At 44.1% G+C, this 14,257-nt stretch overlaps 1 long non-coding RNA gene and 1 other non-coding gene across 3 annotated transcripts; both read left to right on the top strand.

Moving 5' to 3' along the window:
* The first annotated feature begins 2,551 nt into the window (after nucleotides 1–2,551).
* Nucleotides 2,552–11,337, top strand: LOC129205169 (uncharacterized). Of its 2 annotated transcripts, XR_008576637.1 has the most exons (4): nucleotides 2,552–3,048; nucleotides 3,405–5,407; nucleotides 6,940–7,340; nucleotides 8,092–11,337. It is a non-coding gene; the product is annotated as an uncharacterized LOC129205169 (long non-coding RNA). The 2 variants fall into 2 exon arrangements; XR_008576636.1 differs by having other exon boundaries at nucleotides 6,940–11,337.
* Nucleotides 2,969–3,051, top strand: TRNAL-UAA (transfer RNA leucine (anticodon UAA)). The gene has a single exon. It is a non-coding gene; the product is annotated as a tRNA-Leu (tRNA).
* Nucleotides 11,338–14,257: the final 2,920 nt, after the last annotated feature.

Here is a 14,257-nt window from a genome sequence, read left to right as displayed (position 1 = left end):
CTCATTGCTTAATGCTATGGGGTTTTTATATCCTTCAGTTGTGTAAGAACTCTAATTTTGCCAGCCCATGAACTTGCCTAGTCACAGTTAAACAGGCTTTTGAAAGAAACTGATGACACTATGGTTGCAAAGACTCGTGCCACACAGGATGAGTGGAAGAAGATGATAAAAGTAGCTTGATGGTATATTAGCATAGTAATAACAGAAGCCGCTGGATGGACATCTTCATGCTTGCTAAGGAAAGCTGCCTTTTCATTCTGAAAGTCAACAGGACTCCTAAGGAGATGTGTGTAGCATATTCAATGGGTTGGGTTGGTTTTTTTTTCCTTTCCCTGATGTGGCAAACCCTATAGCTGGATTTGAGGGGGAAGTAGTTAAAATGTGAGAGGGGTTGCTTTAGCTTTTAGGTACTTTGGTTTTGTTTCCTACTGAAAGCAGCAGAAGCTTCACAAACAAAAACCCTGAAACCTACCCTATGCAACTCAGCCCTTTCTGAGAAGGAGAAAGGAGAATTGCTAACCAGGCACACCTTGCTCCTCCTTAAAAGGTAAAAAAACATTGCATAAATATAAAAGAGAAAAAATCCCCAACTATTACAAAACATGTTTGAAATAGAATGATGAACATCCTGGATATGCGTATGAGTCTCCACTTCATCTTATGTGTTTTTGGTTTTTTGGGAGTTTTTTTTTGGAATGTGGATTTCATTTGAGAGACATGGCAGTCGAACCCTTGCTACCTCAATGCAAAGGACTCAGACTACGGATGCACTTGAGCAGGCATCTCTCTGGCACATGTCTTGGGAAAAGCTTCTAGAAAGTATAGCTCTTAGTTTAAGACACAGATACCTTTTTTTTTAAGAGGAGAAAACCTGAGGCTGGACTGAGTAGCTAAGTTAAATTGCTGCTTTTCTAATCTAAGGAGGCCGACTGGGCCATTTTGAATGCACAGCCTGAGTTGTATTTTATGATTTCTTGAAAACAAAATGGATTCTCTAGATTTTTGAACCATGGTAGATATTTGGAATTGATTTGAAAAAGGAAAGAGCTACACATGGTTGTGTTTCTATCTCTAGAAAAATATCACAGATATGATGAAGGCAGGAAACAGTATCATTTCATAGATATGGTATGTGGTGATTACAGTTAATCTATTTCTGAAGCAATGTGATTTTCACAAGGAGCCATGGTTTTTGTTTCTCTGAAATGTGAGAAGCCAGTAGCACATCTATCTTCTTCCGCGTTTCTAGCATATTACATAGTGTCTTCATAATAGTTGAGCTGAAGCGAGTAAGGACCAGCGTAAGACAGCTGTGCCGTCATACCTTACCTTACAGTGCATACGCTAATAGGGCACAAAGCCTTAACAGCAAAAAGTAACATTTTACTATGTTTCTCAAAAATAATGTTAGATGTGAATAAAGAATGGTGTTTTTCTACTCAATACCTTTGCTGAAAGGCACAGCCCTACTGAACAGGGAGCAATGCTTCCTATGGTACGATGCCCGTTTCAAGCAAATGATACAGCATGAGAAGTTCCAACCAAGGAGCTGTTCTTTCCTTAATGGGCTCCTAAGGAAAAAAAAAGGGTGCGAGTTTCACATCTGTTCTTCCCATTCGTAAAATGTTAAGAATCAACTTTTATTGGGTGTGAGAAGTATTTTCCTTCACAAGCACACCGCGTGTACTAGGCATCTGAGCAGTAACAGCTGAAGAGGTTAGGCACCGTCTGCAGCCGGCAAATTCGAGGCCCCCCCCTTAACAGAGGGCCGCCAACAACCAGGATGTCTAACAACCAAGCAGGGTTGTGCTCCTGTTCTGCCTAGGGAAGAGTGAGATGGCCTCTGCGTGCCTCCTCCAGCTTGCTGGGGGCTGCGCCGCCCTGCCTCCCCAGCCTGGTCTCATCCCTCGAGGGCAGGCTCAATGACGGCAAGGTTTGGTGGGATGGAGGATGTCCATTTTCTCTTCTGGAAAGCGTCAGGAGTGAGAGCCAGTGGGGGGGAAGGCTGGCAATGGGGCACCTTCCCATTCCCCCTCTGATGCGGGGCAGGAGGGGGAGGTCCCAGTGCGGGTGCTTAACTGGGGATAGTGCAGTAGGCGCGTCTGTACGCTGGGCATGCAGTGGTGATTGGCAAGGAATCTTTCCTCTGCGATTATTTTCCTCCTAATTAAGCATAATTGATAGTGTTGGGCTTTGTTCGTTTTGGGTTTTTTTTTTTCCTTCTATGAGCATGGGAAGCTACGTATTTCAGGAAATGCTTGGACAGGAGTAAGTAAAATGCCCGTACACAACACTGGATTTCCCAAGAGCGCCTGCCAGTTGGTATCGCACCAGGCAGCATCGCCGGGGGTGGTGGTGGGGAAGTTGAGTTGTTTTCGGTTTCGGTGGTCTGAGCCCTATCGGTGCCACTTCTCCGCAGCTCTCGTTGCTCCCACGCCGGCACCGCCGCCCTCCCGGCTCTCCCGCCCGCCCCTAATCCCGCACTCGCTTGAGCGCGGAGCGGCAGCGAGCAGCCCTCGCACCTCGTCGCCCCCGGCCCAGCCGCGGCCCGGCCCAGCCGCGGCCCCACTGCCCGCGCTCCCCCCTCAGGGGCGGGCCCGCGCCGGCACCGCGCACCTCCCCCCCTTCCGCGCCGGCCCCGGCGCCGGCCCCGGCGCCCGCCAGAGGCCAAGCGGCGGGGCAGGGCCGCGTCCCGGCCCGGGGAGGGCGAGAGGCGCGGACCCCAGGCCGGGACAAGGGTCCCCGCCGGTCCGGGGCCTGCCCGCCCGTCTCCCGCTGCCGCCGAGAGAGGCCGCCCGCGCGCAGCGGCCTGTGCGCTCTGCGCCCTCCCGCGCTAGAAATAAAGGCGGGAGGGTGCGGCGTGGCGGGGGGGGCGCTTCGCGCTGGCCCTAGGGTCGCCAGCAGCCGGTGGGCGGGCGGGAGCGGGGCCTTCGATGTAGGGGCGGCCGGGAGCGGATCCTGTATCTGCACCAGGATGGCCGAGTGGTTAAGGCGTTGGACTTAAGATCCAATGGACGTATGTCCGCGTGGGTTCGAACCCCACTCCTGGTAAGTGCCGTTTTTTTCCCGGGGCCCCGTTACGTTGCCGGGGAGGGCGCGGTGCCTGGGCAGAGGCGTGACCGCCGCGGTCGCAGGGAGCCGGGAGGCAGCGAGGGGCGGGGAGCGGCGCTGGAGCGGGCGGCGGCCGGCACCCCGCCTGTGGGGCGGCCGCGCGGGGCTACGGGGGGCTTTACGCCTTATCGGCGAGGGCAGCGTGAGGCGGCTCAAGCTGAAGCAGCCCTGGCCGGCTCTGCTGGGCGCTGCCATAAACACCATCACTTCAGCTTGAAGTTGGTTTTGCAACTTAATTTTGAAGAACATTTAAATAGATATAAAATTAAAAATTTTTTATATGTCTTTTGCAGGGCACTCAGGCCTGGCCTTAGCGGGTGCTGTGGGTGTCGCAGCTGGATCGTGAGCTCATCGCTGGCAGCACAGCCGGGCCGAGGGCCGGGGGTGAGAGGCGGCCCTGGGGCAGGGGGCACAGGGCCCTCCCGGCCCCACTGTGCGGTGAGGGGGCCCGGACCCTTGGCCAGAGCCAAAGGAAGCACAGCCCAACGGAGGCCGACGCCTGACAGAGTCCCTCACCTGGCAGCGGTGGGTGTGAGAAGGACAAGATGCATCACTTCGTTTTTTGTTTCTGTAGTTTAAGCCCTTTCTCCACAGAAGTCCCTGACAAGGGAACCGCGCCTGGTCTAATGATACCTAAAATTCATGTCACAAATTCTTCTCTGAAGGCAAGGAGTGGAGGTTAGCCCTCCAGCTTCTTCCACCCCAGTGGGAGACTTTGTTGCTTTAAAGCATAATTTATGGGTGTTTTTTGTGTATTTTTTTTTATTCCGGTTCCAAGCAGTTTGAATACTTTGAAGGCCATATGAGAGCCTGTCACAGTGCTTTTAGAACATGAAAGTGAGAGCAAGTACTGCGCGCACTAGGGTACGGGATGAGGGTGTAAAGGATATCTGAGGGTGTCAAGCCTGCTGAGGTGTCCCTGGCCGACCCCGGAGGGTGGAGGGAAGGCAAACCTCCTGCTTGGGGGGCAAATGTCCCTAGTGGTGGCTGTACCCTAAATTGTGCTGGGAGGTCAACTAAGTAGAATGAGTAGGTTTTTCAGGCTAACCTTCTGGCTTTGTTTTATTTAGCAAGCCAGATGTAGCAGTTGTCATACATGTTCCAAAGTTTAATTTGCTATAGCATGGTTTTGTTGGGGGTTTTTTTGGTTGGTTGAGGTTTTTTTTAGCATGGTAATATCATTGTGTTCCAGTGTGTTGAAAGTGTGGGAAGTACAAATCAAGCGCAGACTGACACATTTTAAAATATTAGTGTTTGCCAGAGCATCCTGATCTAATTCTAATACAGGTAAATATAGTTGTTCTTAGCCAACCTGTTCCTGATAATTTGAGGTGAAAAATGATTCTAAACCTTCAGCCCAAATATATCATGTGATATAGAGACTAAATAACTCTCAAGAGAGAAATAACAACTCGTGGGCCTTCAATGTAATATTAAATAGAAGATGAAATATCCTGAAATACAGGATATTTTATTATGTGTTACTTAAGATGATCTAATATCACAAATGTGGGCATGGTATAAACTCAGAAATATGATATTCAGGAGGGAGTTATGAAGAAAAGTGTGGTCTGGTGCTGATTTTCTAGGAAATGCAAGTATGTGTATTGTCTTTTTTGACTGTTCCCACAGTTAAATTGTAAACACAAAACGTACCGCACTTTCTAGAGCTGTTCATTCAAAAGCAGTACTGCCAAGTTCAAATGGTTTATTAAGTAAACGTTTGTTCCTATTATTCATTAAGGTACAAATTAGTAAAAATGGATGCATGTTTGAATGTACATTTTACCTGTAATGTTGTAATGGAAAAATGCTGCCCTTGGAAACCCACACCTTTGCATACAAATTGTGTAATTCTGCTTATGTGCTTATTTACGAGCATGTTTGAACATACAATAAATGCTCATGTAGATGTTACGGATGCAGTACTGCTCTTGACGAAAAGTTGGTCCCAGCTACGTCAGTTACAGGATGAATTAGTGGCAGCTGTTCGCCATTGTGAGAAAGAAACCAGAAAAGTAAAAATAATGACAGTTTTTCCAAGAACAGGAAAAAAAGCAGGTTTTGTGATGAAGCAATATAGAAAATGGAAGTTCTTGGTTAGAAATGCTTTTGTTACAGGCACAACCCTTTTCTTAGATTTCTTTTGCAGAGAACTTGCCTTTGTTCTTTGGTGAAACTGTGTTCCCTGCTTTTTGTAATGGGTTGTTAGAGCACATGGAGATCTGGAATGGAACAGAAGATTCTTGAACTTTTCCTGCTCTCAAGAAATATCCATAAACTCTACTGGCAACAAGTACGTCCCAACTCCTTCCTACACTTCTCTGTAAAGAAAAGGATAATCTACTGGGGTAATTGGTTTCTGGTTTAGGTGAAGTAGCAGGGTGGTGTAATGTGTTTCAGCTCTGGAGCTGACCGTGATTTTGATTTAAGATTTTTATTTTATTAAGCAACAATTTTTCTTTGTTTTTAATAGCTTCCTTGTTAAACTCTCATGAATTATTGCTGGTTGCCTTTGCAGCTTGACATTTTTACATGCACTTGTTATACTCTGGCCTTTAGTTCAAACTATATTGCTCTCCATTGGACTCCATTCTGTGGATTAGTTGTTTTTCTAAAAAGGTCATTATCTGTAGGATCCTTGCCTCATTTGTTGAAGAAATTGGAAAAAGTATAGTGACTAATGCTAGAAACTGGAGTAAAAAAAGACCTTCATATGCAGACAGTTGAATGCTACCCTGATGAACCAAGAGTGTTTCTTTTGCAACTGCATATTTCCTGTCTGATGAGGAGCCAGTTGGTTAAAATAGATTTTTCATAAGCAATCACTCGTTTTCATGTTCCCTATTTTGTGGTATCCATCTTGAGAACCTCAGTCTGATCTGCAGAAATGCAGAACTTTAGCAAACACAGGTGAAATCAATGTCACCCCTATTTTAAGCAGTCTCTGAAAAATATCGTATTATATGTCAAAGTTACTGGAGATATTTGACATTAATCTTTCCATACCTCAATTTCCCATTGTGTAAAATAGAGGTAATAGAAATACACCATCTGCAAAATGGGCTGCTATGAAGTAAATCCATTCTCATTTGTGAAGAATTCATGGTAGACAAGCCCATGAGTAGAATATCAATGAATTTGAAAAATAACATGAAATAAATAAGGTACACTTGGAGCTGGGAAGACCTTGCAAAGTATTGAACAACTGGTTAGCCACCGCATGATGTGTGCTGAACAAAGTGGGAGTCTTATAGGAAAACAGCAAGCCATAGTTTAACTCAAAATTCTGTCTCACTTCGTAAACAGAAAGGGATCAAATCAATAAGAAGGCAACCTGTTGGTGAAATATTAGAGAGGTGATATTTTAGTATAGTTTAATCCTTTTTAAAAACTTTCAGCAGCTTTTTTCAGTTATATTTCAGTGTGTGATGGAAGCATATAATTTGTTACTTCAGTTAAAGCACTTTCCCATCATTCCCAAGACCAATATCTCACATTGAGCAAAAAGGTGTAAAAAATGAAGTTCTTGGTCTATTGTATAATGCTGTATGTAGGATGATCAATAATCCCTCTTACTGATTCTTACTGCAGACTACTTTAAAGTCTTTACAGTAACATAAGACTGGTTTCTTATGTTAGTGGGAATAACTGCATGTAAAGTGCTTGTTAATTCTTGGATTGTTCTCATTTTGGGGCCTGTGTGGTAAAAAAAGAGGGGTAGACTCTGTTTTCTGGGTTCTTGTCATTCCTGGGATGCTTGTTCAAAGATTACCAGTATATAGCATAGACAAGTGTGTCATTATTTATGCATATATCTTTACACAGGTTCATTTTCAACAGCTGCTGGGCTGTTCATCTGCCATCTGCGTCTGACCTTACCTGCAGTTTCGTACAGTCATTTCTATTGGACTCGATAGCCACAGCAACCAAGTGTCATTAGCAACGTTAGCTAATTCTGCCTCCTTCTCCAGGGTATTACAACACATGCTCCCAAACAGATCCTTGCAACACATTATTGCTTAACTATTTTTCTTGGGTTTTATGAGCAAAAAGAAGAGATTTTCTGCTAGGCTAGTTCAATCCAAGCAGCAAATTCTGGGGAATCACACTGTGATAGCATGGGGAGCTTGGCCGCCCTGACCACGACGTTGCCAGAACAGAACAAGGGTCTGCGTGTCACTTACAGCAGTGGAAAGCCTTGCAACTTACTTAAAATGCTGATGGAGGTAAATTTACTCTTATGACTGACAAATGAGCCCTGCAAGTCCTGCCATGGTCATTTAAAGCATCATCACCCCCAGAATTACCGTGAGTGTTGCTGTCCTGGAGTTAGGATGGCCTAACATAGCCATCAGAAGAGACCAGGTGCCCACCCTTCAGCTGCTCTGGTTACTGCCTGGCATTTTAGCTCAAAGCCACCGCCGCTGGCAGAGCAAAGGGCAGTAGCTTCGCACTGGAGTAAAGGGGTGTGGGCGTGCGGTCTCTTTTGCTAGTTCCTCTCATCAGGAGGAATATATACAGGTGGTAACACTTTACATCAGCACAGCATTATTACCAAAGGATTTTTCTGAAAGTGTTAAAAGACTGGTCTGTGCACTAGATCATCTCCAGTTAGGAACATTTTCTCTTGTGCTGGCTTTGCTATGGTGGCAGTAGCCCCTGGAAAAAGGATAGAGCAGTCAAGTGATAATTTACATTACAGCAGCAAGGTTCATCAGAGCACCTCCTAAACCAGGGGCCTTGAATGCCCTGAAATGAAGGCAGCCTGATGCGGAAAGTTGAGCCAAGATCTCTGGGATCTTACGGCATGGGCTTAAAGCCCACTAACATGCGTTTTTCTGGGATTTTTTTGGTTGTGTTAAACTAATCTGAATGAATTGATTCATTGTCTGAAGACCAAAATGTGCACACTCTTTTAGAGATGGTCTTCTTAAATGTGTAATTACGAAAATGCCTTCCTTTCTCTAATGATTTTAGGAGAAGAATGCCCTTTCCAGAGTCCTTCATTTTCCTTGATTGCTGCTTCTCCTTCACCATCTGCTCAAATGTGACCTTCTTTCTGGGTTGAAAGTGCTACAGGATCTTTCCTTCAGACCTCATCTGCCTCATTTTAAAGCATTTGCTGAAGTGGTTCATACAACTCTTGGCAAGAGATCACTCCCTGACCATGTGACTCGCTGGGTTTCTGACACCTGTCTCTTGCTATTTCGTCATGTGTTGCAGACTTTTTCATATGAGAGTGGAATCACTGGTGGGATGTATGGACTGCATTAATGAGTTCTGTTTTCCAGCTAATCCATGTTTAATGGTTGATGTGCATATGTATTTTAGTTTCACTTGTCCAGTCTTATATCTCTGTTGCTATTTTCTGTCACACTCCCACCTTTTGCTTTTTATGTGCATACCAAGAAACAGATCCAGCTGGTCTAGCAGTTAGCTGCTGTTGAAAGGGGCAGAGACGCTGTCTTTCCCCTGCCCTGGCTGTACTGCACGTTCTCACAGCTTCCCTCTCGCATTCCTCAGTCTTTGATTATCAAGTAATGCAACAAACCAACCAATTAATTTCATGTTACTTGGATATAAAATTAATTGCTGAGATTATCTCATTATAAGAATTTTTCTCTGAAGAAATGAGGAATTGGAGACAATTTCTTGTATGTTTTGGGCTACTTAACATAGACAATACAGATCCAGTAACTGCTTTTATTCATCACAGAATGACAGAGGCTGGAAGGCCCCTCTGGAGTTCGTCTAGTCCACCCCGCAGCTCAGCTTGAGCAGTCAGGTTTTGAGTATCTCCAAGGATGAAGACTGCACAACCTCTCTGGGCAACCCATGCCAGTGTTTGACAACCTTCACAGTAAAAGAAGGTTTTTCTAATGCCTTAAAAATAAGTGTTTTCATGTGTTTAAGGCATTTTCTTATGTTTAAGCTTATCTCAAACTTATCCATCTGCCTGTAAATCTTAAATGATTGTATATTCTCTGTGCTTAGATTTTTGTTCCTAAACATCCCAAGATAAAATGAAGGAACTACAAATGCCACAACACATAGGAGGACACCCACTGGATACATGGGTTTGCTGCCACGCATATTTTACTGAGAGCTCTATTGAGAGAAGAACAAAAACCCTGCAAAGATTTAAGCAGGTGCTTCATTTTAGATACTGAAAGTGATTCTTTGAACTTTTAATGTCCAAATAAAGAGGAAAGGCATGCAATATTTTGTTTATAAATATGTACAGTTAGTTTCCTGTAAGAAATGAGCACCTGTGTCTGACCTTAGCTTATTTAAAGCCAGAGTCCTGTCAGAGCATTACTCATTGGGTGACCATTCTGGTATCACGGTTAAAGTTCGTGATCTGCAGGTTAGCCTGCTGTAATTTGATCTGAGTTTTCCTTTAAAATGGTCCGGGAGTGATAGCACTAACAAGTGACATCTGTCTGTTGGGTTGAGGGAAGGTAATGCAAGCAGCAGCGCTCACTGTCACCCAGTGCTGTTGTCTGGCAACCCAGTAACTACAGGTAAAAATTCTTATTCCTGTGTTTACATAGGTGTTAGTAGTCTCCTTCCTGAACAGACTTTGCTTACTGGCTGTGGCTAATTATTCCTTATCCTAGATCCAGAGGCTGCCTCTGAAGGAGGAATTGGAAAGAGTCAACATAGTTCAGAAATCCCATTTACGTACTGCTTTCCAAATCCTTTTGTTACTGTATTCAGAACAGAAATAATTGATTTATTTAATAACTATGACTTCTGTCTTTTATTGGAATATTTTGGATTATTTTTTATTATTTGGCAGGATGCTTTGCTTTGCTGTGAAAATGGCTGATTTCTTGGCTAAATGTAGTTTTAATTTTTATCTAGCTAGCTTAATAGCCATGGATTCCACAATCTGTATTTTGACAGCACTGCGACAGTGCAGGTTATATCTATGCCAATTAACAAATCCTGTCGTGTTCTGTGACTGAAAACAGACCAAGACATGCCCAACCTGTTGTACTGCATTCATTTGGGTGACCTGCCCCAAAAGTTATTTGACACATCAGTAAAGAAGAAATACCAAAAGCAACTGCATCCAGTTTTTGTGATGTCTCTGCCTGCCCAGCCCCTCTGAACAAAATATTTTTCTACAAAAAAGAATTGTCGGGTAGGGTAAGAATCGTATGGTATGAATGCATGAGTCAGATTTCTTCAAGAGGAAAAAGCAGTTAATGCCTCCCAATAGACACTACAGAGAGACATCAGGGATGAGGTAACATTTCTGCTCTGTATGAAATTGTTAGGGAGAGAGCTCAGCCACCAATGCAAGAAAAAGGACCTGTGTGACAGCGAAGGTAGGTGGCTGTATCCAGCTGAAATGGTAACATACCTGAGAGTGTTATGAAATATGAGTTAAGAATGGGGTGGGATTGGGCCTCTCGAAACCCCCATTAAAATGCTCTAAAACCAAAAGTAGTTGTGGTTTGACATTCTTTTCCTATGCCCGTTTCTGTTGCCTTTCTTGGTAAGTTGTCTTAAAGAAGGGTTTAAGTAGAGTTTCACAGTGCTCCTGGTTTAGGTTGGGCTTTGCAGAGAACACGTCCGGAGATTTTGAGGTGCATGGTAGTACCCTCAGCCCCCAAAATGAGCCTCTATGGGTCCTTTAGAGCCAGACAGTGCCTCATACTCACCTCGAAGTCCTTAACAGACTTCTCTCCAGAGCCAGACATACAATATAGGGGCCTATGTTGTAATGTTACCTACCTCAGAATGTTGGTTTATTTTTTTAACAAAAAATATTATACCAGGGTAATCTTCTTAACTGTCAAACTGGGATGTGTATACTTTGCATTGTACATTGTTTCCTTTATGTACTGTTTGTCATTAACAGTCTTGGCATGACTGCTTCCCAGGTAGTAAATGTATTCTGGCATAATTAAAGCAGTTCCACTTCCTTTGCAGGCGAAACCTCAGAGATGGTATCTCTGGAGGGAGACATCGGAACTGACCGCAAAATTGCCAGCTGCTATTTATCAGTTAACCAGTGCTCCAGGTACCATCTTTCTGAATCCCCATCCCTGACCACCTCTGTATTAACACTTAGAGCGACCTGCTCTGGTCCATAGGCCATTGCTTTGGCAACTGTAAAAACTGAGTTATAAAAAATGACTGTATTTTTTCATCTTATTTTTTAGCTCATTATATATGTTCAGCTAAAAAATAAAAAAAGGAGTTGGAGAAAGCAATTTGAGGACTTGTGTTTCATCTATGTGAAAATCCATGTAAAACAATATAACTTAGTTAAATCTTACCATGGTAGCTGATTTCCCTTAGTAGGGTATCCGTATGGGATGCACTTCTTAGGATACACCCAATTAGCTCTGCTGCTGCAGCCAACGTTTATGGACATAAATTCATGGATCCTGATCCTGTTGCTGCCACTGTGTAAGCAGATTGTTTATCACTGAAGTTTTTGTCAGGCCCAGAAGCCTGCTTGTATAATTAAAGTTGTAGCATCTGCGCAATAGTTATACGCTTAAAATTACTGTGCCTCAGCGTCACCTCCCTCTATTGATCTTCAAACCAGCGCAAAATGCAATTGAAAATACAAGCGGTTCAGGCAAAAATGCCATTAAGGCCCGTGAAGAGCACAGGATGCTGCGGGCTTTCTAGTGCAAGGGCAGGACTACACTGTTTTTTCTGTCTTGCAGAATGGTGCAAGAGGCATCTTAATATTATGTGATGGGAAGGGACATAAAGCTATATAGATAAAATAAAATCATGCATAAGCAGTTAGCCTCTGCAGAAGAAGAGACGTAGGTTGTAAACTCTTGTCCCTTCTCCCATGCCACAAAGTCATTTAAATCGCAGAGTATTCTTGGGCAATATTAGAGCTGCAAAAACTAGCCTGGCCATAACTTCATGTAAGGGATAAATTAAATACAACTGTTAACTCTGGATTGTTTGGAAAATAAAGGCACAGTTTGCATTAACAGGGTTGAACTGGATGATTTCTTTTAGAAAAAACACTTGGATCCTTTTTCTGTGTTTTACAAAAAAAGGTGTCATGTTTCAGGTGACTGCTGCATTCTGTATTTGAGCCTTTATTTGAAAAAAGATTGAAGGATAACAAATTCTAGTACAAATATTTGGGGAATACCTTGTATATTTCCATGACAAATATTATTAAATGGATTTGAAAGAGAATCATCCAAAAATGAATTTTCTAAAAGGAATGCTTCTCATCAAGCATAACGATACTGCCTAAACAGATGCTATTTGACTAGATGACTGACCTGAAATCTGGCTATAACAGAAACTCGTGTTCCTCAGTTACTCAGATGTAGATTTAATTTGATGATTTAACTTTATTTATGATAAGCTGCTTTAGGAGTGCAATAGTATTCCATGTTTGTTCCTTCTCATGTGTTTTGCAAAGTGGCAGTGTCATTTTGTGAGTGGCTATTGCAAATCAAAATGGGCCCGGAAACGTGGCTGGTCTGTACGCAGCCTCCTGGTCAGGGCTGGCTATGACAGCGTTGCGTTGCCCCAGGGGAAGGATTTTTTTGGGGTGACAGCTGTGCGGGCCCAGTGAAACACCGTTTCCAGAGCCTGGGGCAGAGAAACCAGGGCCCCTTCCCGGGGCAGCAGGGCCTGGGGTGGCCCTGCTGGGCTATGGTGTCCGGGGGCGGGGGTACCTATGCGAGCCACTGATCCTTGGGGGATCAGATTCCTTGTACTAAACACCAAATTTAGTCTATAGGTGAAGAGACTACTTTTGAAAGGAATGAAGTGGCTTACAGTCAGCAATGCTACCCTCTCCACAGGCACAACCAATTCCTGTGTAAAAGGGAGGGCAGAGCTGAGCAAAGAGCAGAGCTGAGCTGGGGCAGGCAGGCTGAGTGATGTGACTGCATGCTTTAGGAGTTTCACCTCCGGATAGTTCGGTTACTGAATCATCCGCTGCTTCCCTGTTGGGTGGCAGAAGTGTATTTCTATGAGGGGTTTGCATCAGGAAACAAACGCCATAGTTTAGCTACCATGTCTTGGGAGAGCTTTCTAGGCAGGCTAGTGGGAGAGGTGTGATTAAAACCCTGATGTGCTTGATATCTGTTTGTTACTTTTTTGGATGATCTTGCTCTCAACAATGTCAGTGGGAGAATTCACCCATGCTTTCATTGGCATGGCTTGCATTCATTTTTGTTACGTTGATCTACCTTTTTTTTTCTTTTTTTTCTTTTTTCTCTTTTTTCTTTTTTTTCTTTTTTGTTTTTTCTTTTTTGTTTTTTTTTTGTTTTTTCTTTTTTGTTTTTTGTTTTTTCTTTTTTCTTTTTTTCTTTTTTCTTTTTTTTTTCTTTTTTTTTCTTTTTTTTTTCTTTTTTTTTTGCCTAGAGGCTACCCGGCTGCTGGCTGGTGGATGTCCTGAGCCACAGGAAGCACACAGTGCAGAAGTTTAAAGGAGCTTCTGACAGTCCAGCGGTTTCATGGTCATTCTGAACATCCCCATAGAGCTGCAGGGGAGGGCAGGTGGGGTCTGGTCGTGAGCAGAAATCACTGTCAGGCCTCTAGCCTTATTGACTAATTTGTGTTTTCTGGTTACATCACAGGAGAAGGGGGCAGAGCGTGGGAAGGTGATACTGGCAACATCGCCTATGATTTAGGGTTGCGTGGCCACCCATCGGGGGGTCTGAAGGCTGCCTGTGTATGAAGACTGTTGGCACAAAGTCTGGGAATCGTGCAGAGCTTCAGGCATGTCCCGCGTTAGGCAGAGCCAGAGAGCAGTCCCGGGGCTATAACAAACCAGTCAGACTCAACTAAAAGTGGAGCTATTTATGTGGGAGGTTGTCTATTTTCTCTTGTGACTTGCGGATGTTGTCTCTTGTTCACCCAGGCTCTGGGCCCTATCAGTTTGCACTTAAATATAGCTTTCCCAGGTTTTCAAATCTGCTGTTTTCCCAGAGGAATGTGTGTTCCTGGCATGTAGCCCTCCTTCTCTTTTATCAGACTGAAAATCATCTCACTCACTGAGTGTTGGTAGCTTCTGGTAGATGACCAGCAGCTTAAAGATTGCCGACTTCCAGACCCCTCCTCTCTGCCTTCAGTTTGAGGGCATTGTGGCTCATTTGATCCTACCCTTTCTGATGCCCTCTGCCTCCAGTTT

Source organism: Grus americana, chromosome 3, assembly GCF_028858705.1.
Source record: "Grus americana isolate bGruAme1 chromosome 3, bGruAme1.mat, whole genome shotgun sequence".
In the NCBI taxonomy this organism is placed as follows: domain Eukaryota; kingdom Metazoa; phylum Chordata; class Aves; order Gruiformes; family Gruidae; genus Grus; species Grus americana.
Note: the sequence above shows the minus strand (reverse complement) of the source record. Positions and strands in the feature narration are given on the sequence as shown.